Raw genomic sequence first — 25,001 nt, 5'->3', positions numbered from 1 at the left:
TTCTGGTTTCAACATACGTTACAAAGATGGCAGTGTAGGCCAGCGCCATGGCTCACTAGGCTAATCCTCTGCAGCACCAGCACACCGGGTTCTAGTCCCAGTTGGGGCACCGGATTCTGTCCTGGTCGCTCCTCTTCCAGTCCAGCTCTCTGCTGTGGCCTGGGAAGACAGTGGAGGATGGCCCAAGTGCTTGGGCCCTGCACCCCATGGGAGACCAGGAGGAAGCACCTGGCTCCTGGCTCCTGGCTCCTGATCAGCAGAGTGTGCCGGCCGCAGCAACCACTTGGGGAGTGAACCAATGGCAGGAAGACCTGTCTCTCTAACTCTGCCTATCAAAAAAAAAAAAAAAAAAAAAAAAAAAAGATGGCAGTGTATACTTTAGTGCACAAAGTTGACAGACACTGTCTTCAGTTCCCTGTCAAAAATATTTTTACATAGCACACTCAGGACTGTAACACTGAATTACTTCTGAATCTTACTACACTATTACCCTAAAGTCCCACCAAAAAGCTTATATGCACACTTAACACAGACACCCCGTATAGTCGAGCGTATCCTATACAAATACGTCACTCCAACGGCTCATCACTTTTCTCTTTCTTGATTGACTCAACTGGTGGTGGCGCTGTGTGGCGGGTCTCTGGGGTGCTTGCCCAGGGTGTGTCCATGGGTCTCTGTGATTAGATGTGCCAGGATTTCTCCACGCTGACATCTGCCACCCACCCGTAGAGCTGCGCCCTGGTGTGGACCCTGTGGCGGCAGACGAGGTTCGCCTTCCGGGAGAAGGCCCTGGTGCAGGCGGAGCACTCGTCGGGCTCCTTGCCCACGCGGTCCTGCAGGAGTGCTGGGAGGCGGCCTTCTGGCTCTCGGTGCGGCCGTAGGGCTTCTGGCCCAGGAGACGGGACGTGTGGGAGAAGCCTTTCTCGCATTCTGAGCACCGCTAAGGCCTCTCTCCAGGGTGCACTGGCCTGGGCACGGGAAGGCTGGCTCGCCCGTGGCTGCTGTCCCCGTGGGCTTTGCCATGTGTGTGACTTCCTTGTTGTTCGAGACCAGTCTCCTTGCAACTGTCCCTGTCCTCTGTGGACTCTGGGATGGATGGGGACCTCTACCTGGCAGGTTTTCCCACATTCGTACCTGCATGGGGCTTCTCTGGTCTCGGGGTTCCTGGTCTGGCATTAGGAGCCACATTGTGACTTATGGCTTTCCTATACCGGCTACAGTCATGCGGGTTCGCTCCAGAATCTGTTGTCTCAAGCGTAGGGTAGAGAAACAAGTTCCCCTGGCCGTCACGCTAGGATGTCCTCCTTACAAGGCAGGCGTGAGGCCCGAGCTCCACGGTGGCTCTCAGAATCTCCACACACAAGCCGTACGTGACGGGCTGCTGTCTGGGCAGTGCAGGGGTGGGCTGTGTGCTGAGGGGGGCTTCTCCCCAGGGCCCTCCCCCACCTGGAGCCTTGGCGGGGTCAGGTGTTCCTCGTCCAGGCTGCCACCTGCTCTGAAGTTGGTCTTGGTGTGGTCTGTCCGCCTGGGCGTCAACCTGCCACGCATCTTCCTGGAAACAGACACGTTCACCTTCCCACTGTCAGAGCACACGACGTTTGAGCAACGTGTGGAGGGAAGATTATTTCGAGGTTTTAAGCCTAACTGCCTATTGTAAATAGTAATTCTACACTTTTTGGGAAAAAAAAATTAAAACTAGGGATATCTGCTGACACTGGATGTTATGTAGCTCTGATGCTAAGGAGTTCATGGTGGTAAATGGGCAAACAGGACAAAGCGGAGGGCGAAGGACCCCAGGTGCTGGTGCAGCCACTCGCGGACGGGGTGGGCAGGGAATCGCTCAGCTGCAGCCTCACTGGGGCCAGCGGTACCAGGGAAGTGGATGCATTTCACAGTGTGGACGTGTAAGGTAAACAAGACAGAGCCGGCAACGTGGCTCACTTGGTTATCCTGCGGCGCCGGCATCCCATATGGGCGCTGGATTCTGTCCCGGTTGCTCCTCTTCCAGTCCAGCTCTCTGCTGTGGCCCGGGAGTGCAGTGGAGGATGGCCCGGGTGCTTGGGCCCTGCACCCCATGGGAGACCAGGAGAAGCACCTGGCTCCTGATCGGCACCGGTCTCCCTGGGTGAGCTTGGCTCCAGCCTCTCCCCTCGTGCCTGAGCTGCCGCCCCCTGAAGTGCACTTGGCCTGCAGCGTCGGTGCGTCCAGCCAACCACTGATCAGAAGTCCTGCAGAACCAAACAGTGTCTGTACTGACCACTCCTGATGGCTGTAGCGGCCATTTGGGGGGTGAACCAACAGAAGGAAGACCTTTCTGTCTGTCTCTCAATGTCTGTAACTCTACCCGTCAAATATTAAAATCTATGAACCCCACTCACGGCAAAGCCCCTTTCCTACCCCAAGAGAAAACACAAGACAAAGATCCCACGGAGGGGCTGAGCAGAATCTGAGGATGAACTCGTGTCTCAAGGTCACAGGCCCTACGTCCACAGCATATTGCACGATCCAAGGCTTCTAAAACCCTTTCCTGGGGGGGGTGGGCAGCTACTGTGGTACAGCGGCTTAAAGCCCTGGCCTGAAGCGCCCACATCCCACAGGGGTGCCGGTTCTAGTCCCTGCTGCTCCTCTTCTGATCCAGCTCTCTGCTGTGGCCTGGGATAGCAGAAGATGACCGAAGTCCTTGGGCCCCTGCATCTGCATGGGAGACCCGGAAGAAGCTCCTGGCTTCGGGTCAGCGTAGCCCCAGCTGTTGCAGTACATCCCTGATCCGAGTGCTCATTCAAATCCCACCTCCTCTCCTGCGGATCCAGCTTCCTGCTACCGTACTGGGAAGGCCGCAGGTTAGGGCCTGAAGACTTGGGTGCCCCCTTTGACAGAGGAGACCAGAGTGGAGTTCCTGGCTTTAGCCTAGCTCAGCCCCAGGACACTGTGGCCGTTGGAGGGTGAGCCAGTGGATGGGAGATCTGTGTACCCGCCTCAATCTGTCACTCTGCCTTCCGTAGGCATGAATGAGTAAACATACAAAAAGAGTAGTTTCCTGGAACCAGAGCGCCCCCCAGGCTCTGCTGGCTGTGACTTGTGGCCCCTCCCCCGGCAGCGCTCCTACCTGGACAGCAGGACTGCGCAGGTCCTCCTCCTCTACCCACAGCTCTCTGCCCTGCTCCAGCTGGCCGATCACAGTGGGCCTGGTCCCCAGAGAATGTTACAGGGGTACGGCCGAGCCTTCTGAGTGGCCGGAGGTGTAGGCTGTACCATGAAACACCGACGTGGCGGCCAGGAGCCAGGTCCCTCGCTCTGGAGGCGACTTCACAAACAGCCGCCTCCGTCGCGGTGGGCGAGTGGTTCCAAGACCCATACCACCCTGGGTACCAAATCCACAGATGCTCACGCTCCTTATTTAAAACAGGGCTCCGCTTGCATAAGGTATCTGTACCCCCACATACTTCACGTAGATGATCTACCAGAATACTTACAACGCCTAACAACATAACTGCCATGCAATCAGTTGTTAGCTTCGGTTGTTTAGGGAATAACGGCAGGAAAGCAAGCCTGGTCAGTACAGACACTGTTTGGTTCTGCGGGACTTGTGACCAGTGGTTGGCTGGACCCACCGACGCTGCGGGCCAAGTGCCCTCCAGGGGGCGGCAGCTCGGGCACGAGTGGAGAGGTGGAGGCCAAGCTCACCCAGGGAGACCGGGTGGCTGAGGTGCTCCAGCCTCACATCGCGGTACAGGGGCCTCTGCGTGGGTGCCAGCTGCTGCCACTCTTGTCGGGTGAAGCCCACGGCCACGTGCCCAAACGACGGCGACCCCTGCAGCAGCACAGCCCTGGCGGACGTGGCGTCTGCGGCACCGAGCGCCACAGCGGAGGTTGGGAAGAAACGGACCTCACTGCCTTCGAGGGTCCAGTTTCCCCGACGTGGGGCTGCAGAAGACGCTTAGCATACTTCCAACTTTGTTCTGCACTCTGTGGGAGAGGGAGAGAACACAGCAGGGAAGATCTCGCCGCTGGATCTCCGTTCATTCCGGCAGTGAGCAAGCGTCTGCTGAAGATGCTGGGGCGGGAGCCGAACCACCGCCGCTCCCGTCTGACGGAGCGCGGGGAGCAGTGTGGGACGGCAGCCACATCCCACGTCCCGGCGTCAAGGTTAAGCATCATGGGCAGTCACGTTCCTGCAAGACGAACCGCGTTCTGACGTCAGAGGGTGTTCACGTGACGAGGCCTGGCATGGGCACAGGAGGCGAGAGTGAGGAGTGACAAGCCAGGGGAGCGTGCGTGTGAGTAGCCAGAGACTGCAAGGAGGGCTTATGTTTTCTTGCCTGCTGCCTGAGGGCTTCGGTACCGCAGCACGTAAGGACAGGAACTACAAGACCACCCGAAGCTGAAGAGGGAGTCACAGGGAGAGAGGGTGAATGGACAGACTGGAGCACCACTCTTTGTCCACGCCACGTCAGGTCAAAGTGGAAGTGGTGTGTGCGGGCCAGCCACATCAGTCAAACAGAACCTGAAGGGGGGCGTGGGAATGAAGAGGGACAAAGACATGAGGATGGAGCCAAGACAATGAACTGACCCAGGCTCGTTTATTCTCAGCGGGATTTATTCCTAACCAGCTGCAGCTCAAGGAAGCACAGAAGGTAACACACGCAAGCAACTTATCGGGCTTTCTATAACAGTCAATTTTTTTTAAAATTTAATTTTTTGACAGGCAGAGTGGACAGTGAGAGAGAGAGAGAGACAGAGAGAAAGGTCTTCCTTTGCTATTGGTTCACCCTCCAATGGCCGCCGCAGCCAGCACACTGCGCTGATCCGAAGCCAGGAGCCAGGTGCTTCTCCTGGTCTCCCATGGGGTGCAGGGCCCAAGCACTTGGGCCATCCTCCACTGCACTCCCTGGCCACAGCAGAGAGCTGGCCTGGAAGAGGAGCAACCGGGACAGAATCCGGCGCCCCGACTGGGACTAGAACCCGGTGTGCCGGCGCTGCAGGTGGAGGATTAGCCTAGTGAGCTGTGGCGCCGGCAACAATTTTAACAGAGTGTTCTTGATCATCCTCCTCCTTCAGGATGGGAGTACATGACTTTCTTATCCTAGGAATTCCACAAGCCAAGACTGACCTTGACTTGTTCATAGGCTGCCTACATCTCCCCCTTTTATTTAATTGGGAGTGGCCTCTGTCTTAGGTTGCCCTCAGTCATCTCCGTCCTTACCCATCATTGGTAACTGGCAACCTGGCCTAGAGCCCTGTCTTAGGGTGGTACGGGATGCCAAGTGTCTTACCCGTCTCTGAGGACCATTCCAGCTTGACATTAGGCGAGAGTCGAGGATGGATGAAATATACGGCCAAATATCAATTATTTTGATTATAAAGGAGGTTTGCTGCCAAGTTTTAAATGATGGATCTCAGTCCATACAGACTGTAGCAAAGTTAACGTAAGTTGTAAAACACACAGAAAACATCCCATACAAAGTAGGAAAAGCAGTAGCCGTCCAGCCAACGTTAATAACCAGTGAATCCACTGGAACCCTCCAAGAGATAGGGGGTTACTAATAAACTTAAGAGTGAAATGCAACAGATATTTACCAGTGAGAGACTCTACAAATGGCACATTGTTAGTCACGTTAGAACAACACCCCCAGGCACAGCGTCACAGCTTATGTGATCTCCCAACAGTAAATAATTGATAAAAGCACCCCTGAGCGGACTTGATCCGGTTCTTCGGCTACATTGGACAATGAGCAGCGGTAAGATTCACTGTCTCGGTTACTAAACATGCAAGCTTTCGCATTCCACGGGTAATCCCATAAGCCAATCCAGGAACTCCCACCAGCGACACAGCCATGGAAAAGACAGTGTCTTCTCCGCTTAGGAGGACAGTGTCATCACAGTTCTCAGGCGGTGAACGTCGCCGTCGTGTCTTTGGAAATACAGAGGCCAGCGTCGGGGCCACACGGCCCAGTGAGCAGTTGCGGAAATCGTCGGGGCTAACGACGTAAAGGCGTATTGGCTGCATAAAAAAACCCACCTCTTAGGAGCCCGCGTCCCATTCAGTGGATGAAATTCCCTGTAGCTAGTTTGGTTGAGCTGCCATGGCACGGTAAATAATAAACAAGTAACATTATCTATTTCAAGGGAAGTTATACTGAGGCCTGCTATACTAGTAAACTCCTCCCTAGAAGAGCGTATTCCTGTAAGATTATTGGCAAGAAGATGGGAAGGAGAATCAGCTGTATTAACACAAAAAGTAGTAGTATTAGTTGTTGCGGCCAAGTGCAGCCAAAAATTGCCAAATTCAGTAGAAAAAGAAGCATTAACAGACAAAGTTACAATGACGGTTCCATTCAGGACATCAGGGGAGTTCTTTTTCCAAAACTGACAAGAACACACCCCCGCATCTGATAACATGGCCCATTTGGCTATACTAAAATCAAAACTTTCTCTTTTTGATTGGTCGGACACATTGCACCACTGCCAATGGGTTATGTTTTTCTGGAGAAATATAGTTTGGTTCTTACGCACCCACTGAACAAATCCTGCCATGCCACTCCCATTAGGGTATACACAAGAACAGTTTAAAATCACCGGAGTGCCCACAGAGACAGTAACACTGGCCTGGCGCGTGGATAAATGACAGGACTCATTGGTCTTCAGGAAGATCCCGATCGTTAGCAACGTCCCGAGGGGCATCGTCAGGGGGCGTCGCTGGGAGGGTATCCACCTGTCGCACCATCCGCTCCGGCAGCCATCACACCGCATCATCCTTTTGGGAAAAAACAGAAATAGGCCCTCGTCCCCAAAGCAGCACCGGATCAGGTCCACTCCATTGTTGGTGATAGGATCCCTCCATCTCACCATGGACGCCAGTGTCGATCAGCTGCAGAACGACCATCTCTGTCCAACATAAGAAAATTTAGAATAAATCAAGTGTGTGAAAGCCATTTATTAGGAAAATGGGTGGAAGCCCCATACTCGCCCTTTTTAATTTAAATACTGCTTTAAAGTTTTACGTGCACGTTCAACACTGCCTTGGCCCTGAGGGTTACAGGGAATTCCAGCGACATGAGGTATAGAAAAGGTTGCACAAAAAGCTTTAAGAGAGGCAGAAGTATAAGCAGGTCCATTATCCGTTTTGTTTTTGACAGGCAGAGTTAGTGGGGGTGGGGGAGAGAGAGGGAGGGAGGGAGAGAGAGAGAGAGAGAGAGAGAGAGAGAGAGAGAGAGAAACAGAAAGAAAAAGAGAAAGAGAGGCCGGCGCCGCGGCTCACTAGGCTAATCCTCCGCCTAGCGGCGCCGGCACACCGGGTTCTAGTCCCGGTCGGGGTGCCGGATTCTGTCCCGGTTGCCCCTCTTCCAGGCCAGCCCTCTGCTGTGGCCAGGGAGTGCAGTGGAGGATGGCCCAGGTGCTTGGGCCCTGCACCCCATGGGAGACCAGGAAAAGCACCTGGCTCCTGGCTCCTGCCATCGGATCAGCGCGGTGCGCCGGCCGCAGCGCGCCAGCCGCGGCGGCCATTGGAGGGTGAACCAACGGCAAAAGGAAGACCTTTCTTTCTGTCTCTCTCTCTCACTGTCCACTCTGCCTGTCATAAAAAAAAAAAAAAAAAAAAAAAAAAAAAGAGAAAGGTCTTCCTTCCATTGGTTCACCTCCCAAATGGCCACTATGGCCGGTGCTGCACCGATCCAAACTCAGGAGCCAGGTGCTTCTCCTGGTCTCCCATGGGGTGCAGGGCCCAAGCACTTGGGCCATCCTCCACTGCACTCCCAGGCCACAGCAGAGAGCTGGACTAGAAGAGGAGCAACCGGGACTAGAACCCGGGGTGCCGGCGCCGCAGGCAGAGGATTAGCCTAGTGAGCCGCGGCGCCGGCCCATTATTCATTTTAATCTGTTTTGGAGTTCCCTGGAAGCAAAAGCTTGTCAGGAATGGGTGGTGACATGTTTTGTCGCTTCACCTGTATGCAAAGAAGTGAATATAAATCCAGAGCCGGTATCAATAGATGCATGTATGTGTTTTAGTTTACCAAATTCCATGAAGTGGGCGATATCCATCTGCCACAACTGATGAGGGAGCAAACCGCGGGGGTTAATTCCGTAATGAGGTACTGCTAACGAAATGGGGCAAGTGGAGCAGGATTTCCCAATCTGCCGAGCCTGTTCGAGTAGTGCTATGCTTTCATCGTGACGTGTGAGCCTTCACGTGACGTACAGCACGGTCTCCTGTAGCCGTCTTAACAGAGCAGCACCCGCTCTACTGGAGGCCCCGGAAGGTTCGCGTGTGCTCGGACGTGACCTATAAAGAAGGGCGAGTACGTCATTGGATAGCAGTGCAAATGCGAGAAAACAGCACAGCAGCAGAGGGCTCAGGGGACAATGGACAGCTCTCCACTTGAGGTACTGATAAGAAAGCATATTTGCTATCAGTGTATATCTTGACGGGCATGCAAGCGCAACAGTAGCTAATTCTACCGACTGCGGCGATGAGAAAGGGGTGTTGATAATGGTACAGCGACCGCCATGAATCAAGGAAGCCTGACCAGTGTTGGAACCTTCAGTAAATATCAAGGAAGCATTTTAAAGGTTGGAAATTTGTATTTTGTGGGAACACACAGGGATGTTGTCCAAGAAACTGCAATACTTTGTTGGATAATTATTATGAACCTGACCCGAAAAGGAACCTAATGCAAGAGGTCAATCCTCTGTGAAAGACAGGAGCCAGGTTAGTTGTCTATTGGTATATGGTTGACATATTTATGTTGGTTCTATTCCAAATATCTTCCTACATTCCAATCTCCCTTTAACTATAATCTTGGCTACAGAGATATAATATGGCACAACATTTTTCTTAGGGGTAGCATGCAAATAAATCCAAAGCAAAGGAGCTTCTTGCCATAGATCATTTACCTACTGCCCTGCTAACTAAAATAATGAGTGTTAAAGGTTGATCGTAATTAATATAAGAAACAGAGCTCTGAGATAAAGCCTGTTGCACCTTTTCTAAAGCCAGCCGTGCCGCGGGGGTAAGCATTCGCTGGGAGGTAGGGGAACTATCTCCTTTTAGGATAGTCAATAAAGGTTTAGGGTCTCCCGTTGTAAGACGGAGATGTGGACGAAGCCAGTTGATATCTCCCACAAGTTTTTGAAAATCACTCAATCCCTTCTGCGCTAACAAAGCTTCTTGTATCAGAGACCATAAAGAAAATGTAGTAACAGGAAGATCATCGGACCGAGAGCCTGCAAATGGGCGTTTTAACTCTTTTCCTAGTAAATCCCAATGTTCCTCATCTACAACTCCCTCCGCAGCGAACCAAGGACTACTCCTCTCCACAGCACTGACAAACTGCTCTACGGTTTGCCTCTTTAACCCTATTCTCTGGTCTGAAGTAACCCTGTAATGGCCTTAACTACCTCTTTTTCCTGCGCTTGTCCCATACTGTGCCGTTGCTCACCAAGGATTGTGGGTAGCGGGTACTTACCTCCTCCTCCGCATTGCCGGGCTGCCGCGTCCTTCCTTTCTCAGCGTTCCTCACGTACTCCCCCGTATTCAGGTCCCTACTCGGGCGCCACCTGTGCGGACCAGCCGCACCTGAACAGAACCTGAAGGGGGGCATGGGAATGAAAAGAGGGACAAGGACGCAAAAAATGGAGCCAAGACAATGAACTGATCCAGGCTCATTTATTCATAAACAGCTGCAGCTCAAGGAAGCACAGAAGGTAACACACACAAGCAACTTATCGGGCTTTCTGTAACAGTCAATTTTTTTTTTTTTTTGACAGGCAGAGTGGACAGTGAGAGAGAGAGACAGAGAGAAAGGTCTTCCTTTTGCTGTTGGTTCACCCTCTAATGGCCGCTGCGGCTGGCGTGCTGCAGCCGGCGCACCGCGCTGATCCGATGGCAGGAGCCAGGAGCCAGGTGCTTTTCCTGGTCTCCCATGGGGTGCAGGGCCCAAGCACTTGGGCCATCCTCCACTGCACTCCCGGGCTACAGCAGACAGCTGGCCTGGAAGAGGGGCAACCGGGACAGAATCCGGCGCCCCGACCAGGACTAGAACCCGGTGTGCCGGTGCCGCAAGGCAGAGGATTAGCCTAGTGAGCCGCAGCGCCGGCCTCTGTAACAGTCAATTTTAACAGAGTGTTCTTGATCATCCTCCTCCTTCAGGATGGGAGTATGTGACTTTCTTATCCTAGGAATTCCACAAGCCCCAAGACGGACCTTGACTTGTCTATAGGATGCCTACAGTGGTGGGCCGGTGCTGTGGCTCACTTGGCTAATCCCATATGGGAGCCGGATTCTGTCCCGGTTGCTCCTCTTCCAGTCCAGCTCTCTGCTGTGGCCCGGGAGGGCAGTGGAGGATGGCCCAAGTGCTTGGGCCCTGCACCCCATGGGAGACCAGGAGGAAGCACCGGCAGCACCGGCCATAGCAGCCATCTGGGGAGTGAACTAGCGGAAGGAAGACCTTTCTCTCTGTCTCTCTCATTGTCTATGACTCTACCTGTCAAAAAAAAAAAAGGTTGAAGTGGCTGAATAAGGGATCTCACATGGAACAGGGTTCAGCTCCCCTTCCCTGGACCCCCCACCCCCACCCCAGTGGATCAGAGGACCAATTTAAATCATTTTCACTGACACCTATCAGAGAATGTGAGAGGACACACCGACCACAAGTCAGGATGTGTGTCCCAAAAGGCAAAGATCATAAAGGTAAAGAAGGCAACTTCATCTCCACCTGGGAGGAGGTAAGAACACACCCACGAAACTTCTGAAATCTAAGAGACACAGGATTGGAGCTGGAACCAGGCATTCCCACAAGTCAACAAGCAAACGCATCTCTGAGAACACACACGAAGGATGGAACAGCCAACTCCTTAAGCAAGAAGAGGGAGCTCAAGCTAACCAGTAACCAGCAAAATAAGCCGAGAACACACACCCCGAAAACTCACGGCACACTTACCCAGGCACTCCCTTGCATGCGGCAGAGCAGTTTTTGAGGGACTGCCGTGACAGAAGCAAGGATTCCCGGCAGGTGGGGGAGGGAGCGCAGACCCCCGGGACAGCAGCTCAGCCATGTCGGGTAAAATCCACAACTCTGGGGTCGCTACCTTCAGGTAAAGCTTCGAGCTAACACACAGCACTGGCTGCCCAAGGAGGGCTGGGCAGAGATGGCAGTACAGCCTTGCACGTGGAGGCACAAAGGGACAAGCCCGGCCGGGGAGAACAGAGACAACAACGCAGCCCCAGGAACGGACACAGCCTCCACACAGCAGGCGTGGACCGCGTGGAAAAACGCCGCAGCGGGGGAACCGGAACCCCAGATACGACGCGTGCTAGGACAGCGCCTGCCTATAAACGCGTACGTATGCAAGAAATTCCTTCAAGCTGGGGTGGGCAAACTGGTTCACAGATGTGTCTGTCTCTGGGCGAGGAGGAAGGCAGGGACCAGCTGGAGGGCCAGGAATTTGCCAGCCGAGACGCGGGCAGGCATGGACTGGCGGCACCTGCCACCTCGGAGCCGGGGGACCTCCTGCAAGCGACCTGTCCTCCCGGGCCTGACTTTCTGTGTCACAACCTGGGAACAAGAGCACTCTGGCTCCTAGACTGGCGACTTCTGAATGAGTCAGACACATGGAATACCTGTAGCTGTGATCCTCAGTGTTAACCCTATTAAAAAAAAAAAAATGGCTGGCGCCGCAGCTCTCTTAGCTAATCCTCCGCCTGTGGTGCCAGCACCCCAGGTTCTAGTCCTGGTTGGGGCGCCAGATTCTGTCCCAGTTGCTCCTCTTCCTGTCCAGTTCTCTGCTGTGGCCCAGGAAGGCAGTGGAGGACGGCCCAAGTGTTTGGGCCCTGAACCCTCATGGGAAACCAGGAGGAAGCACCTGGCTCCTGGTTTCGGATTAGTGCAGTGCACAGGGCTGTGGCGGCCATTTGGGGGGTGAACCAATGGAAGGAAGACCTTTATCTCTGTCTCTCTCACTGTCTAATGCTGCCTGTCAAAGCCAAGAGCCTGGCCCTCCATCCAGGTCTCCCACATCACTGCAGGGGCTCAGGGATTTGAGCCATCGTCTGCTGCTTTCCCAGGTGCATTAGCAGGGAGCCAGATCGGCAGAGGAGCAGCCAGGACCTGCACTGGTGCTCATATGGGATGCTGGCGTCCTAGGTGGGCAGCTTAACCCACTATGCCACAATGCTGACCCCTTAACTGCTATTAATGAGATTTCTTTAAAAACAACCAGAACCCAGAAGATCCTGGATCTAACGACCTCTGAACCGTGGGTGCAGGCCCGCTCCCCTCCATCCAGGGGTGCCTGGTGAACGTTCTCGTCCCAACCTAGCTCCGGCTCTTACAGCTTCCTGGATCCTGACCTGTGGACTTCACCTGCACACACCCCTAGAATCCAGGGTGGAGAGGGGCCCGTTAGCAGTAGGGGGATTTGAGAATGTGGACGGACTGGTGGACAACGACCTCAAGACAACAACTGAGGGAGAGAGAACCCCGAAGAGGCCAAGGCAGGTGAGTGAGGACCAGGTCCTGAAACCAGAGGCGCGGCCATCTCCCTAGGCCCCGGAAGAGCTGGGCTCACCTCCCCCGACCTCCAAAGACTGAAGTAGAACAGCTCCCTCTCTGCCAGTCTCAAACATTACTATGGAAAATATTTGAAGACTGGGCATTCATTCATCCGCTCTCAGATAATGCAGCCGTCTGTCTAGGGCTGTTTCTGTAGACCTCAGTGCTTTGATTGGCTCAAAACTGTAACCGTTGGGAGCCGGCACTGTGGCATAGTGGGCTAAGCCTCCACCGGCAGTGCTGGCATCCCATGTGGGCGCCAGTTCAAGTCCCGGCTGCTCCTCTTCCCATCCAGCTCTCTGCTATGGCCTGGGAAAGCCTGGAAGATGGCGCAAGTCCTTGGGCCCTGGAAGAAGGCCTGGAAGAAGCTCCTGGCTTCCAATCAGCCCAGCTCCGGCCACTGCGGCCCTTTGGGGAGTGAACGAGCAGATGGTAGACCTAACTCTGCCTCTCAAATGATCTCTAAATAAACCACAGATGTGTGCCTTAGCGTCACACCCACGTTTTGCAGGGGGAAAAGACACGAGAGATTTGCGGTTGCATTTCTTTCAAGATGGCCACCTGCCACATGTGGCATATGCAGATCCACAAAATCATTTTTAAAATGCCCACAAGTGTCTTATTTCCCCTGTGAAGTTAACAGTGTGTCTCAAAGAGACACCCAGGTCCTGTGCGGGATGGGACCTGCCTGCCTCCATGAAGTCACAGAAGGGACCAGAGCAGACCCGTGGCCTCAGTGAAGCGCCCCGCTGCCCTTCCCCGCCCTGCGCTCCTCGTGGTGGCACGTGTCCCGAAGATGTCCCACAGTTCCTGGCAGAACTGCCACATGGTCCTCCCGTGCTCTCAGAAGGCAGACACTGGGGCGAGGGCAGGCGACGGGCCTCGTGGCCCCCATCACCTGCTGGGAGCCCTGCCCCCAGCACAGGACAGAGGTTTCTCCGAAGTCGCTGTGCCATCAGCAACGCTGTCCCCTCAGCAGTGACGGGGACCAGCCCTGCGAGCTCCAACTCTGACTTACTTACTTAATCTTTCTGTCTGTGCCTCAGTAACATTTAATACGACCCTTCCGCTCTGCCCAGGATTTCATGAATCGAAACTTATTCTGAAGCTGTCACAAGTCAGCCCAAGACTGTACTGCTAAGATAGTCATTACAGTTTGGTAAAAATCTGTTTAAACAAAAAAAGCAAAAACAATCTAACTAGTTAAGTAAATACACAGCAAAACCCTAAAACACGTAGCTAATGAAAACAGAATCACAGGAAACTACCTGTAGGTAACACACCAGTAATTGGAAAAAGTGGCTGAAACCCATTCGACAACACGCACAACACACACGCACAACACACACGCACAACACACACGCACGGGATGCTCTCAAACGGCGAGACGCAACATGCTGGTGGTAGCTGGCTCTGGGCAGCAGGACAGGGACCACTTCCACAGGTGAGCTTTCTAAGCCTTGCCCTGTAGCCAGCGCGTTAGATGGGATTCTATCTGTAGCCTAATCATCTTCTGACCTGAAGTTTCCATCGCTTGTCTTGGGAGTTGAGAAAATTCACAGGACCGAACGTAACCAGGGAGCTGCGGGCAGAGTCCACAAGGCGGATTTTAGCTAACGCCACCAGAGGCGCTCAACTGTGCACGCACCCTGTGACGTTCTGTCTCTGCTCACTCCCATCAGGCACCGCTGGCCTCTGCCTCTCACAAAACCTGGGGCAAGACACGATGGCTGCTGCACCCCCTACCCCCTCACTCCCCGAGGAGCAGGAGCACAGAGGCTCAGGCCCCAGTGTCCAGCAGCCCCCAGCTGTCTCTCCTGAGCAGACGCGAGGCTGGCCTTAGGCCCTTCCCTTCAAGACACATCCAAGCCAGCAACGTCACTCCAGGGGCCTTGGTTCCCAAGCTGGACCCAAGAACTCTGCCAAGACACTCTGTGCAAATACTGTTACCCTATAAATAATTCAAGGATTTTTTTTTTAATTGGAGAGACTAAGAGCTTAAAAAACAATGTGGGGAGTAGGCATTTGGCACAGTGGTTAAGTCACTACTTGGTATGCCCAGGTTCCATATCCAGTGCCTGGGCTCCAGTCCTGGCTCCACTCCCAAGTCCAGCTTCCTGCTGATGCACCCCCTGGGAGGCAGCAAGTACTTGGGTCCCTACCACCCACGTGGGAGACCTGGCTTGAGTTGAGCTCCTGGCTCAGTCCGACCCACTTCTGACTGTTGTAGGCACTGAGTAGTGAACCAGTGGAAGAGAAGTCTCCACCTTTCAAACAGATAAAACTTTAGAACTAGAACAGGGACAGGCCGGCGCCGTGGCTCACTAGGCTAATCCTCCGCCTAGCAGCGCCGGCACACTGGGTTCTAGTCCCGGTTGGGGTGCCGGATTCTGTCCCGGTTGCCCCTCTTCCAGGCCAGCTCTCTGCTGTGGCCAGGGAGTGCAGTGGAGGATGGCCCAGGTGCTTGGGCCCTGCACCCCATGGGAGACCAGGAAAAGCACCTGGCTCCTGGCTCCTGCCATCAGATCAGCGCGGTGCGCCGGCCGCAGCGCGCCGGCCGCGGCGGCCATTGGAGGGTGAACCAATGGCAAAGGAAGACCTTTCTCTCTGTCTCTCTCTCTCCTCTCTCACTGTCCACTCTGCCTGTCAAAAAAAAAAAAAAAAAAAAAAAAAAAAAAAAAAAACTAGAACAGGGACTGGTTAGTAGATCATGACACAACGAAGGCATGCCAACCTCAAATTAACCTGACCATCATGGAAAATAAAGTTGACGTGCACAGATGTCCCAGCAACCCCCGACACAAGGCAGGGTCATGGGCGAGTCCCTCTTAGGTGAGAGCTAGCAGGGGTCTGATGGGATTTCTTCCAAAGGCCTTGAAGTTTTAGCTAAATCGCAAACCCCCACATGCTGAGGCTCTGTAAGAAACCCCTTTTTTGGAAGAGGGAATGAGCACAGGAGCTCCACAGGAACCCTTCCAGGCAGGAGCCCCGAGGGACCTGTGAGGAGGGAGTGCTGGCACAGCACACCCAGGCGGGAGTGCAGCGAAGGGCATTGGGTGGGAGCGAGAACGCACCTCGCACAAGCGTGGGGCACACAGGAACACAACCAGGAGCCACCCCCAGCCGAAGGACTGGCAATCAGAGCCGGCTGTGGCCGTCCAGGACAGTCCCAGAGGAGAGGGGCAGGACAACTGTCCTGGGGCCCAGAGCCTGCCCGGGAGGGTGAGAGGGCTCGACCTCTATCCCAAGGATGCCGACGCTGCAGGCTGCTGTCAGGGTGAGGAGAGCCAGTCCCAGAGCCAGGACGACTGGGCCAGGAGCTGCAGTGGCACAGAGGTCTGCTAGAGGCCCCAGCTGGTGTCACAGGCTGGACCTCCTAAGTGAGGGTGGCCAGCGATCGCCAGGTGAGAGCTGCAAACGGCACCAAGCAAGACCCAGTCTGTCCCCCACCCCAATCCCCAATCCCCAGGACAGAGCGGCAGCTCCTGATGGGGCAGAGCTGCAGGCCAGGAGGGACCCTTCCCCTCAGGGGACCCCCAGAACTGGAAGTGCACAGAACTCCACTTAGGTGGCAGCAGGTGCGGGGAGGGAGCCCTGGATGAGGATCACCCCCGGTCACCGAGCTGGTGGGGAAACGCCGAGGGCGGACACGCGTCCCCCTGGAACGGACGCGGCGCAGCCCCAGCCCCGAGTAGCTCGGGGGGATTGAAGTTCACCTCCTGTGAAGACCAGAACAGAAGCAGTCTGGACGCAGACGCGCACACTGGGATAACGCCACGTTGAGACAAGGGCAGAGACGGAGGCTGAGAGGGGGGCGACGCACAAGGGGGCTTCAACAAGGTCCCGGGAAATGGAATTAAAGGGCAACTTGACTCTGGTGCACAGTGTGGAAGCCATGCCGTTTTTCACAATACACGTCTTCCATGAACCTCAAGACCCCTCCTGGGTAGCAGACCCCTCTGCCAGCACGCGCCCACCCCCTGCAGCTCCCGCCGCAGCAGTCCTGCCTCGCCTCCTCTCACCCCAGCAGGCAGCCTGCGGGTCGGCGTCCTCGTGAAACACTTGCAGCCCACTTGGGAACGTGGAAGACGGCCAGCCACCACCAGCAGCTGCGGAGGCCTGGGGTGGGTCCTCCCCTGCGGGCCTCCAGCAGGTGCCCACCCTGATGACACCTTGGTCTTAGGACCGCCGCCCCCAGGGCCCGAGACGCAACCCCCGCTGCTCAGACTCCAGGTTGGGACACTTTGTGAGGGCGGCCCCGAACGTGTCCCCTGCCTGTGATTCTGAAGGAACACGACACTGGCCGTTGTTATCCTTGTACAACGCTTTCCTTAACACAAGGGCATTTTCTAATTCTGAAAAGATGAGCTCACTGTCCGTATCCGAGTAATTCATAAAAATACAGATCCCGCGTCCTGCACTTTGGAGTCCCTGCCCTGGAGGCGGCCTGCGGGGGCAGAAGGTGGGCAGAGGCAGGTTGCAGCCACTGACTGTGCGCAGGGGACAGAGCCCCAGGCTAGTACTGGCTCAGCCTCTGGGTGGCTCTGGACACCTCTCCTGTGCGTCTTTAGTCTTAACACGAGAAGGAAAAACAAAATTCTCTTAGGTTAAGCAGGCAACTTCCATGCCTCCGTTACAATATTAAGGGGCTGACACACAGCTGGCGGCCAGGAGTGGGCAGACAAGAGGGAAGCAAGGACACGGCGGGTGGGCTTGGAGACTGCCACGGCTGGGGGTTTCCTCCGAGTGTCAGGGAGACGCCCCTGCTCCAGCTGTGCCCGATTCCCCTAAGCAAGCCGCCACGTCTCAATCTGAGACGCTCCTTATAGGCGATGACATCGCCCAAACTGCTCTTCCAGCATGCGGGGTGGGGGCTGCATTGGGTACCCGGCCACCAGGTGGCGCCACCTCTGCCGCGACCCCCCCAGCCCAGCCCTGTACTAAGAGGCCCCGGGACAGAGGCCTGGCTCTTTTGCGGCTCCCTGGGACTGTCTTCTTTACTAAGTCGATTTCACTCCGCAGACGCCTGGGCCTGGAGGACTAGGGCAGGCACTGGGCTGCCAAGCTCTGCTCTCACCGAGCAGCGACCCTGGGGCGGAGGGCTCAGCCTCCACCTCGGAGACTCTCTGGGAAGTGGGCGAAGCCGGACTGCGGACCTCAGTCATGGAACCTGCCCAAAGCCTTGGGAAAACGCCACGCCCACCTGCACTCCACACCCACATACGGGGGAGCTAGGAAACAGGGCCTCGTTTCAAAGCATGGACGCGTGATCCACTACCGACCCCGGAGGACGAATACGGACCTCCCCTGGGACTCACAAACGCAGGACTGGGAGCCAAGGTCCGGAGGAGGGGAACGCACACAGCCACGTCCACAGTCCGCTCTCCCAAGGAACAAGCGCTGCCCACACGGCACAGAACATCTACTGCCTGCCTCTCTGGACAGGGGCTCCTGCTGGGGGGGTCTCGCACCCCCGGGGAAAAGCGGGCCCACCTAAGACTGAGACGAGCACCCCCACCCTTCCACCACCAGGCAAGCCAAGCACCCAGCAGCAAAAGCAGCCGCCGCCGCCAACATGAGGACCGGCCCGGAGGGGAAGGTCCCGCTTGTCACACAAAGTGAGAATGGGGAGGAGGCAACCATGGCAACACCAAACCCACCGCCCACTCACTTCGGGACTGGGTGGACCTCAGTGACCCTCCTGGCCTCCCCTGTCACACAGCAGAGCCGGCCCTGTGGAACCAAGCCCATGCCCTGGTCTTTACCGTCCTAAGCACATTAGACAAGACCCACGGAGACGGAGATAAAAACACCCCAGTGCCGGCATCCCACATGAGCGCCGGTTCAAGACTCGGCTGCTCCACTTCCCATCCAGCTCTCTGTGAGGTCCTGGGAAAGCAGTAGAAGATGGCCCAAGTCCTCGGGCTCCTGCACCCGCATGGGAGACCCAGAGGAAGCTCCTGGCTTCAAATCAGCCCAGCTGCAGCCATGATGACTACTTGGAAAGTGAACCAGGGATGGAAGGCCTCTCTGTCTCTGCCTCTGTCTTCCAAATAAATAAATCTTAAAAGAAACACCACTCACTGTAGGGAAACAAAGCAGTGACAAGATAAACACTCTCACATCTTGGATGTCTATGTACTGACAGCTGTACGGCGAGGGGCAGACCCGGTAAACCCACAGAAGCGAAGACCCAGCTCCTATGCTGGGTGCCTTTTCACGTCTATCTCAGTCACAGTAGTTTCTCGATCTGCTTTCGTGGTAGTGACACGTTTTAAAGAGTTACAGACTGGGGCCGGCGCCATGGCTCACTTGGTTAATCCTCCGCCTGCGGCACCGGCATCCCATATGGGCGCTGGGTTCTAGTCCTGGTTGCCCCTCTTCCAGTCCAGCTCTCTGCTGTGGCCCAGGAGTGCAGTGGAGGATGGCCCAAGTGCTTGGGCCCTGCACCTGCATGGGAGACCAGGAGAAGCACCTGGCTCCTGGCTTCGGCCATTGGAGGGTGAACCAACAGAAGGAAGACTTTTCTGTCTCTCTCTCACTAACTCTGTCAAATAAAACAAAGTTACACATCAGTTATCTTCTAGAATGTTCCTCAGTCTAGGTTCATTAGACTCAGAGAATATCAGGATTTTCTTGTAGCCTATTCTTTCAATTCTTTTTATATTTCTAACTTTTGGGACGCTCACTCTCTCTATGCCAGCCTCTTCAGCTAAACAGCAGGAACTTTTAGGCTTCTTAACTCCAATGTATGTTAGAGCTGTAAAGTAAGTTAAAGAGGGGCCAGCACCGAGGGGCACCCTGGCCCCTTGTCCCACACCCCACACCATGGCCCCGCGTCCCGCAACCCTGTCCCCCGCCCCTCAACAACCCCGCACGGCCAGGGCTTGAGCGCCACGACCCACGCTCCGCGCCCGTCTCCGGCCGCTGGGACCCCAGGCGCCCCCACGGCGCAGCGCCCACGCCTCGCGCCCCGTCCCCTTCGCCGGGCTCACCCCTGCGCCCCCCGCCCGCCCCTCTCGGCTCGGGTGACCGCTGGTCAGTCAGGCCGGGACCCGCTACCCGGCACCCACGCTTGTTAGCCGCTGGGCTCCGGCTGCTGCCCCTCCGCTCCCGCTCGCCGACGGCCACGGGGACACGGGGCACCCTCCACCGAGCCGCGTCCGTGGCAGCCCCTCCACCCCTTGGAGACCCCTGCGCCGGAGGACGGCAGGGCAGCTCCGGGTCACGGGGCGGCCGCAGGCCCACCCTCACCTCGGCGGGTCCCCGCGCCAGGCTCCCGGGCCTGCGGGAGGAGAGAACAGTGAGGAGGAGCCCTGCCCGGGGTGTCCTGCAGCCCGGCCGGACGGCACCCCCACCACCCCGGGAGCGGGACGGCAAGCGGGTGCCGGCCACAGAGCAGCGTGCAGCCCCGCGTGACCGGGAAGCAGGTCCACGGGCCAGCCAAGGTGAGTGGAGCCGGGGACCCCAAGCGTGCGCGTTGGAGTCCTACCCCTCAAACCACCGCGTGAGAGCCCCGCCCCCGGAGGCTGGGAGCCCGGACTACAACTCCCGGCAACCTCTGCGGCAGGCACTTCCGGACCGCCACGACAAGCTCCCGGCCACGGGGAAGTTGGCATGGGCGTTTGGGGTGGGACTCCGTGGCCTGCCTGAAACAAGCCCAGTTGACCCGGGCTGGTGGCTACCCCCACACGATGTTGCCTGGGCATGCCTAGCCCCGAGCCATCCGGGAGGTGGGTGATGGCTGCCCTGATCTTGCAGGTGCTGCCTGGGCTGGGTCAGTGCCCTGGAGGACCCCGCGGAAGGCGGCTCAGGCCTCACGACGGGATAAAGCGACCGTGGTGTCACACAAAGGAGACTCCAAGTGTGCCAACAGCCCTCAGGCAGACCGGTGGCGGACCACCTGCTAACCCACCACTGCCCGCTGGCCTGCCATCTGGGAGACCCTCATCCGCAAGCAGGGGCTCAGGAGGCCAGGGTGCCCCCCCGCCCCACAGTGATCCAGGAGGCCGAGCGGTCACTTCTGTCACCACTGGTTCCAAATTGGGAGGAAGCTGTCAGTGACAGCCCCCTAACACCTGTCCCCACCTGAGCCAGAGAAAGCCCAACCTGCACTCCCGCGTGTGTTTCTCTGGGAACATCTAAAGAAAGGCTTTCTCCTGCTTGCACGGCCTGCTTCTAATTAGGCATCATCTTCCTCCCCTGCCAGCAGCCGGCCCTCGCCCCTGCCTGCATCCGCGTCTCTGCCACAAACATGGCTGTGAAGCTCTGCATAAATACTGTTCTCGTCCGTGGGTCCTGTTTAGTCCCCAGACATGGAAGCCACCTCATCTTTGTAGGGTCTGCTTATTAGGACCAGCCTACTGCTTTTGTGTGGCTTCACCAACGTTCTCAATTTTGAATAAAAATTTTAATAAAAAGTTGAAGACAAAACATATTAAAGCTTACGATGACACTTTTTGTATGCCACACCATTGACTGAGTCATTAAAGCGTAACACTTTGGCATATTCGGTATTTCCTAACAGCATTAACAACTTGGAGGTCTTGTTTTACGACGCTGATGGAGCTGTCTGTAGACTTCGAATGGACAAGGATGACTGGGTGACAACAGGTGTTCTGGATGAGTCGTGTACCAGGCAGGAGGAGGAATGAATGTCTTCATCCAATTCTTGAAACCAAACTATTGAAACAGTAATTTTACTTATTATGTACCAACAGTACGTTTCCTATCAACTCTTTTGTACTGTTACAGCCTATGGTAGTTTTTTTTTTTAAAAAAGATTTATTATTTGAGAGGCAGAGTTACAGTGAGAGAGTGAAAGGTCTATCTTTCCGTTGGTTCACTCCCCAGATGGCTACAACGGCCGGAGCGGAGCCAATCCGAAGCCAGGAGCCAGATGCTTGCTCCCAGTTTCTCACGTGAGTGCAGAGGCCGAAGGACTTGGCTCATGATCGAACTCCCTGCTAATGTGCCTGGGAAAGCAGCAGAGGACGGGTCAAGTGTTTTTGGGCCCCTGCACCTGTGAGGAGTCAGACAGCTTAATAGGTAGTCAAGGTGGCCCCAGTGGAAATTGAGGGCGTGAAATGCTTTCTTCCCCCAAAAGTTATCTTTAGCAAGATCCACAGTGCCTACCCTGTTTCCTTGGGAATCTCCAGTCTCACCATAAGCATAGCAGGAGAGTGGCGACTCCGCCCTGCTGAGCTTCTAGCCTACTGTAAAACAAGTTGGGTGTCCCTAGTCAGGTTTTATATTGAGCACGCCAGACAGGGTAAAAAGACTGCCAATCAGGTCTTTTGATGGGTTTTGTCCCCACCTTGTAACTCAATGTCAAGCTGGTAAGTTTCTTCTTCCCCAAAATTGTGCTTAAAAACCCCAGTACCGGCCGGTGCCGTGGCTCACTAGGCTAATCCTCCGCCTTGCGGCGCCAGCACCCCGGGTTCTAGTCCCGGTCGGGGCGCCAGATTGTGTCCCGGTTGCCCCTCTTCCAGGCCAGCTCTCTGCTGTGGCCCGGGAGTGCAGTGGAGGATGGCCCAAGTGCTTGGGCCCTGCACCCCATGGGAGACCAGGAGAAGCACCTGGCTCCTGGCTTCGGATCAGCGCGGTGCGCCAGCCGCGGCAGCCATTGGAGGGTGAACCAACGGCAAAGGAAGACCTTTTTCTCTGTTTCTCTCTCTCCCACTGTCCACTCTGCCTGTCAAAACAAAACAAAACAAAACAAAAAAAACACCCAGTACCACCAGCCCCTCCATACTGCTCTGGCTGGAGGTGTCTAACAAATCTCGCTTTTAAATGCTTTCTCCTTGCCTTGTGCACTTGGACATTCTTCCATGTCAGACAAAAAGCTGGGGTAATATTTACTTCACCACCATTTCACCCGTAACATCCTCATGGGAGACCTGGATGACCTGGATGAAGCTCCCGGCTTCCCCCGCTCCAGTCCTGGCCATCACGGCCACTTGCGGAATGAAACAATGGGTAGGAGAGCTTTCCCTGTCTCACCCGCTCCCTGTGTGACTGACTTTCAAATAAAACGAATTAAAAAGCCAAAACTTGCCCCAGGCCCCCAAGCTGTGACACAAAGAGCTGTCTCATGTCTCTAGCTGTTAATAAGGAAAACAGAGAAGAGAGGCTGTGGAGCAAATACAGCTGCAACCAGAGATAAAGCAAGAAAAGCGGAGCCCCCAGGGTAACCCTTGCCAAGTGGCTGCTCGCAGTTAAGGAGTGAAACAGCTGCCCCTGTGACCTCGTCTGCGAGCGAAGACGTCCTAAGTCCTGTTTCTGCGAACTCCAGACATACATCTGTCCTAACAGATCTGCCCCTGCTCTCAAACAAACCAGAAGCACCTGATGTAGGCAGGCATAGAATACAACTGACTGGATTTGTGAGCTGGAAGACCACCTTCACCATGCCCCTGTGTGATCTAATGCCCCTACCTGACCGCACTTGTGTGCCTACTTGCCAATCAGACTAACCACTCCCCTTTGGGAGTGGATTAAAGGCCTGAAACTTGGTGGGCCAGACCCTTTTTTTCCCCTTTGCCCTTCTTCCTCCCTGCCCTTAACCCCTTGCTGCCCTGCGCTTTGGGTGGGTGGGTGGGGGGGACGTGGCCTTTGGGCCACCCGGGCTGTATGCTGCTCCATGTGGCTCCTGGTACTCGGTAGGAGTCTTGATTCCCCTCTCTTAGATAGAGCCCTCACTCTCCTACGCATTTATCTCACTAAATAAAAAGCTTAAAAACTTACATTGCAGCTGGCTCCGCGGCTCAATAGGCTAATCCTCCGCCTTGTGGAGCTGGTACACCAGGTTCTAGTCCTGGTTGCCCCTCTTCCAGTCCAGCTCTCTGCTGTGGCCCGGGAGTGCAGTGGAGGATGGCCCAAGTGCTTGGTCCCTGCACCCCATGGGAGACCAAGAGAAGCACCTGGCTCCTGGCTTCAGATCAGCGTGGTGCGCCGGCTGCAGCGGCCATTGGAGGGTGAACCAACGGTAAAAGGAAGACCTTTCTCTCTCTCATTGTCCACTCTGTCACAAAAACAAAACAAAACAAAACAAAACAAACTTATGTTGCCAGTCTTCAGAATTCTCTGAATTCATGGCAAGAGCTCACAGCTTATTAATTTCAGATATATTAATAAGCAAATTGGTAACATACCGACCATTGCAAGTGAGGTCCTAAGTCATGCAGGCTGCAATTTAAACCCACCAATGCTGTAACAGCTAAGGTATGAGGCTGATGAACCTATAAATAGTATAAGAAACTTGGGATTGTCCCTCAGCTCTCAGGAAATGAGTCTAGCTCAGCCGGCTGGAGTAATAAACTGCTTGGATCCTCCACGGTCTCTGGTGTTTGAACTAAGGGAGTTTCCCTACAGGTTTCTGTAACGGGCACCCTCGTCTTGCACAGAAGAATTTACAAGCACAGCAGTGAGCCAGGCAAGATCTACTCAAGACAGAAACCTGTTGCAGCAGCCAGGAGCGGGGCTCCAAGGGAGGAAGCCCAGAGAATCTGCTGCAAGTGGAGTCTTAACTCAGCAAAGGGCGGGAACAAAACCCGTCAGAGCACCAGAATTCCATCCTGTGCAGCCTGCTCAGGATAAAATAAAGCCATCGGAAGGTAACTTCTGTTTTCACGATAAAACTAGGAACTCAGGAGTGGGATGAGCACTTTTGTCCTGCTACAGGCAGCCTCTGGGGAGAAGCATGCATCTTGTCCACTCCTAAAGGGACTCCCCCTTCTCTCATTCCGACAGGGACCAGAGGTAACTATTAGCCCACCTGTCACATTCTCCCCTCCAAGAATGGACGCGGGGCGATGACCACAGGACGTTCCTCCCAGGGTGGATCTAAGCGACTCTGGTGGAAATAGGTGGGCAGAGAAACTTCTACCACTCAGCAAGCAAGAAAATGTCAGCAACGCACAGGCTGCATTTTCCTCCTCCTCACCCCGCCCCATTTCCTCCCTTTCGTTGAGATCCTTGGTGCCTACCAGACCCTTCTCAGCTCCTCGCAATGCAAACAGCAAAGCAGGTGAGCTGCACAGGGCAGCTATGAGACAGTAAGAGGAAAGTTGCCTGAGGCTTCAAAGAGCCCCCTACTCTCCCGCCAGCTGCCTTCTACCCTCCCCCTTCTCCCAACCCCCACCCCAAATTTCCTCCTTAACCAGATAAAAACCTGAGTTCTAAACTTGCCCAGCACGCAGTCTCTCCCCAAGCACAGACTGTCGCCAACCTCTTTGCTTCAAATAACCCGTCTCTGCTGAGGTCAGTCTCTGTCTTTTTCCATCTCTCCTTTCTGGGGGTACGGAAGGCCAGAACCCCAAGCTATTCCACACCTAACAGAGCAGCCAGGGTTCCCAGCCTTGTCAGTTTGGGAAAACATACTTAAGGGGGAAGAATGGAAAACATGGCTTTGCACAAAGTCCAGTTGGTGGTTAAAAAAAAAAATAGCAGTTACAA

General features: G+C 55.2%; 1 long non-coding RNA gene across 8 annotated transcripts in view; it reads right to left on the bottom strand.

The window, feature by feature from the left end:
* Positions 1-4,052: 4,052 nt before the first annotated feature.
* The window catches only part of LOC138846974 (uncharacterized), a 67,350-nt gene continuing 46,401 nt past the window's right edge, over positions 4,053-25,001 (bottom strand). For 2 of the 8 annotated variants that reach the window (XR_016225775.1, XR_016225776.1), the window contains exons 2-4: positions 6,847-6,885; positions 4,320-6,754; positions 4,053-4,172 (exon numbers count right to left, since the gene is read on the bottom strand). This is a non-coding gene — a long non-coding RNA (uncharacterized LOC138846974). Of the gene's footprint in view, positions 4,173-4,319; positions 6,886-8,009; positions 8,279-9,461; positions 9,583-10,934; positions 15,230-23,291; positions 23,569-25,001 lie in introns of those variants that run through there. The other 6 variants (XR_016225774.1, XR_016225773.1, XR_016225770.1 and 3 more) reach the window with 5 other exon arrangements.

Source organism: Oryctolagus cuniculus, chromosome 19 (genome assembly GCF_051225735.1).
Source record: "Oryctolagus cuniculus isolate XC-2025 breed Fujian yellow rabbit chromosome 19, ASM5122573v1, whole genome shotgun sequence".
Classification (NCBI taxonomy): Eukaryota; Metazoa; Chordata; class Mammalia; order Lagomorpha; family Leporidae; genus Oryctolagus; species Oryctolagus cuniculus.
This window is presented reverse-complemented; position numbering and strand designations above follow the sequence as displayed.